This window comes from Elgaria multicarinata, chromosome 18 (genome assembly GCF_023053635.1).
Source record: "Elgaria multicarinata webbii isolate HBS135686 ecotype San Diego chromosome 18, rElgMul1.1.pri, whole genome shotgun sequence".
NCBI classification, from domain to species: Eukaryota; Metazoa; Chordata; class Lepidosauria; order Squamata; family Anguidae; genus Elgaria; species Elgaria multicarinata.
In genome coordinates, this window is record NC_086188.1 from 3,072,280 (window position 1) to 3,076,750 (window position 4,471).

General features: G+C 48.6%; 1 pseudogene; it reads left to right on the forward strand.

Moving 5' to 3' along the window:
- The first annotated feature begins 3,527 nt into the window (after window positions 1–3,527).
- Window positions 3,528–3,636, forward strand: LOC134410921 (5S ribosomal RNA; annotated as a pseudogene).
- Window positions 3,637–4,471: the final 835 nt, after the last annotated feature.

Consider the following 4,471-nt stretch of genomic DNA (forward strand, 5'->3'; position numbering starts at 1 on the left):
GAGGGACGGTTCTTGGAACAGCATGTTGCAAAAGAGACGGAGCAGTGTCCTCGTGGCTTTGGTTTGTGGAATAAATATCCCGAGTGGCGAGCGACGTGCCTTCTACTCTGAAGCGTGGTCTCCCTTGCATTTTGGGGGGAGAGGGAATTGTGCATAAGACCCTTTTTCGGGGTTTGTTTGTTTGTTTATTTATTGCATTTAGCCGAAGCTCTCTGGGCGGTTCACAAAAGTTAAAACCATCGGACACAGGTCAAAATATAAAACCAACAACAGTATAAAAAACACAATATAAAAATACTATATCAAAGCACAACCAGGGTAAAACCGAGCAGTACAAAATACAAATTTAAAGCAGCAAGGTTAAAAGGCCATGATAAACTGTTAAAATATTGGGAGAATAAAAAGGTCTTCACCTGGCGTCGAAAAGAGTATAATGTAGGTGCCAGGCGGACCTCTCTAGGGAGCTCATTCCGCAGCCGGGGTGCCACAGCAAAGAAGGCCCTCCTGGTAGCCTCCCTTTCTTTGGCAGGGGCTCACGGAGAAGGGGTTCAGTGAACGTCTTTTATATTTCCATACTGCCCAATTGCTGAAGCTCTCTGGGCAGTTTACAGAGAACAATATTGATGGAACATCCAGAGCTCACTTCATTTTTGGAACCATATTCTTCCGCCACTTTCGTCTCCGTCAAGTTTTGCAGTAGGTTCCATTCCGTGCCGGTTCTCCACCAGTTGGCCTGGCTCATGGCTGCAGGTCTGGGTCGAATGTTCAACGTTGGTTGGTTTTGTGTGGTGAGCAGTGGTGAAGGGACATGGCTTTAACAGTATGGTTAAAAACAAGGAGGAAGCTGTTTTCTGGATATGCTTTGTGTCAAACGTGTGGTCACTCTAGGACCAGTTCTCACAACTTCTGATACACCAAATTTTCCTGAGTGTAGAATTCTGTCAGGAAATGGGTCTTTTGGAGAGCACTAAACTTTTGGTGTCAGAAGGGGAAGGGGGATATTGTCTTGTTTTATCAATATTTCTAAAGGTTTGGGCATGAGACGGTGTGATTTTCCTCACTTTTGAGCTTCACGTTCGTTTTGCTACTTCCTTGCCTAGCAAAACCGCCTTTCCCTGCCTAGCAAAATGTGACCATACGGTCCTGGAAGCCGTATTTTTTTGGCTTCACCAATTGCCACAGTAGTACAATTCCCATAATCCTCTGCTCTGTTCTTTGCGTCGTTTTCTCCTCTGCCCTCAGCTGTGCCACGCTTGCCCCTAATTAAAACAATTCCCATAATCTCCTGCCCCAGAAGAGCTTGCATCATAAAAGTCACAACTGTGTGTAAATGAGGGTAAATTGTTACCGTCTTGTGCTGACTTGTCCCTACTGGTTTCTCCGCTGCCGCCACCCCCCCATGGTCCCTTGTTTTTTTCTAAAAGCACAGGAGACAATTCCATTTTAAAAACAGAACGAATGACTCAATCATAAGCGGCCTGCACCACTGTCGTGACATGGAGAAAAATATATCTGAGCAAATAAATACACCACAGATATTTCACCCTGCGGTTTCACTTCCCAGTAGAAAATTATCCGCCGAGCTCCGTGCTACAACGGCTTTTGAGGAAACGGAGGGGGCTTTTTATTTTTAAAAAAATAATCTTCCGAAAGAAGTCGTGTCCTGGACATTTCCTTGGCAACTGCAAAGGTCAATAGATAATTTATATGATAGTAAGAAGTGGGGCTGCTTTGATGAACAGCAGGAGGACTCCGTAAGCCGGCTTTTCAGCAAGGGTTCAGATTTGGCCGGCTCTCCGAATTCGCTACAACCCCCCCCCCCCCAATCTTTTGTCCTACCCTCCGTTCCTCAAGACAAAAGACCGCAAGTTACCTCCCTCCACCCACAATACATTTTCTCTCCAAGGTGAATTTATCTCCTGTCAGCAGCTGTCAGTAAAAGCTGTGGAGGAGGGATTTATTTTATTTTATTTTTGGTCTTTTCACGGTCGGCCAGCAGGCTGCTTCTCTGTGCCGTCTCGGCCGTGCCGCGTTCACTCGCTCGCCTGACTCCGTCTGCCCTTAAGTTCCCAGGCAACTGAGCCCTGGAGTGCTTTCTCCCCACGGTGACCCCCATCCGCTGTGGGTGAGGTGGCGGATTCCTGCCCCGAACAATGAGCTCTTTGCATTAGGATAATAGTATTAAACTCCAAATAGATTTCAACGCGGGGCTGCGATCACTCATGCCGTTGTCTCCCTCCGCCGCCGAGACGCAGCGACATATGGTGCTCTATTATGTGGGCCTCCGGCCTAGCAGAAAAAGGCTTTTGCGTTTAAAACAGCTGGGCGTTTGGAAGCAGGGCATGCGTTGGTGCATTCGTGGGTGACGTTTCCCCACTCCTGCCACCGTGGTTAAAGAAATTCAGTGTCGCTTCCTCATCCGGGGATCAAAAGGATTTTTTTTTTTTTTTTTAGAAAACCCCACCTCTTCCAAATAAACGCCTCAAATGAAGGTGTGGTAATGTAGGGTGACCATACGGAAAGGAGGACCGGGCTCCTGTATCTTTAACAGTTGCATAGAAAAGGGAATTTCAGCAGGTGTCATTTGTATATATGGAGAACCTGGTGAAATCCCCTCTTCATCACAGCAGTTAAAGCTGCCCTCTTTTAAATTTGGTCACTCTGGTATAGCTCCTGCAGCTTTAACTGTGGTGATGAAGAGGGGATTTCACCAGGTGCTCCATATATACAAATGACACCTGCTGAAATCCCCTTTTCTATGCAACTGTTAAAGATACAGGAGCCCTGTCCTCCTTTTCATAGGGTCACCCTAGGTAATGCCTCCCGAAAAGGCCGTCTAGTCCAGCTTTGCCCAACCTGGGGCTCTCCAGATGTGCTGGACTGCAACTCCAACACATCTGGAGAGGCCCAGGTTGGAGAAAGCCATTCTAGATGGTGTTACAGGCTTAAATTGAAACCTGGCTGAAATTACGAGATAATTCTGTCCTCTGGTGTTTCTGTTCCGCTCAATGATCTCTTGGCCCCTGTGAGGAGAAGCCTAGCAGGCAGCTTATTTCGTTTATTTCCTACTTTTCGTTTTCATGTCCTGGCCTTGAAAGAAGAGGCCTAGCAAGGCTGAAAAATACGCGCCGTCAGGAGAGGCGAAATTTCGGAGAAGTCGTCTCCTGCTGCTCGTCCCCATATGAGCCTCCTCGTTCTTCTCGGGTGCTCCTGTCCTTGGAACAGACGTGACGCTGTTGTCGGTTTGGCTGCTCCCACGAAGGTTATTCCAGATCGGGGCAACTACGTCTGGCAAAATTACCTCCATTTGTCTTTCCTTGCACACATAACAACCTGTCTTCAAATTTCATGCTCATTGGGGAGAGGAGGCGGAAAAGATCAGGCCCGTTGCAAAAAGCCAAGGATTCAGGGTCCCTCTGGTGGTGGAAGGTTTTAAGAACCTCTCCGCTTGGAAATTCCTCGCACGAGAGTGAGGAGGAACGGTCGTTTTGCTCCAGAATTTTAAAATTTATTTTTATTTCTTCTTAGTCTATGGCCCTACTACCCTGAGCGCGCCCAATCTCGGAAGCTAAGCAGGGTGAGGCCTGGTTAGTTCCCGGATGGGAGACCGCTTGGGAATACCAGGTGCTGTAGGCTACGGATTATTAAATTCATAGCCCATCTCTTTTCCTCTTGCAAGGAACCGAAGCTGCCTTACATTATCTCTTCTTCTCCATTTTATCCTCACAACAACCCTGTGAGGGTGTGTTAGGCTAGGAGTCAGTGACTGGCCCTGAGTCACCCAGGTCTGAGTGGGAACTTGAACCCAGATCTCCCCAGTCCAACACTTAACCACTTTGCCACACTGTCTCTCTATTAAAATAAAACCTTGCCATTGCAGCAACAGTAGGGTACATCTGCGCTAGGTTTGCTGGTGACCATTTCCCCCGTTGAAGATTGGAGCGGTCCTTTTCTGGAGGGCAGATGCTGAGACAGAACGCATTGTGCCCCCAGGGTTGGAGAGTGTCCACCCCCCTAGGCACGCCAGAAGCTCCAGATGTGTGTGTTTATTTGCCTCTTGCCCTTAGGCATGTGCAGAGTGCCTTACCTGGATTCATTGGAACCCACATCCATCATCTCGGGCTGCGGGTTTCCATAACGGAAAGTCCTCGAAATCCCCCTCTGCCATGGGAAATACCCCTCTTTACCCCGTGGGCTGCAGTTGGGCTGGTAAACTTGTCCTTAAGAACCTGCTCAGAGAGGCTTCCTCCGAAGACTACGACTCTCCCCCCTGGCTTTGTTTCTCAGGGATCTGCCTCATGCCTTCCTCCTCCTCCTCCTCCTCCTCTTCCAAGGCAGCTTGAGAAAAGCAGCTAATCCTCATTTGAGCGTTTACTTGCGCCGGTGGCCTGGGGAGCCACTCTTCCTTTGCCATCACTTTTCGTCCGGCCAGTTTGGAGTGGCCCAAAGCTGCCCCCTCCCAGCCACCCGC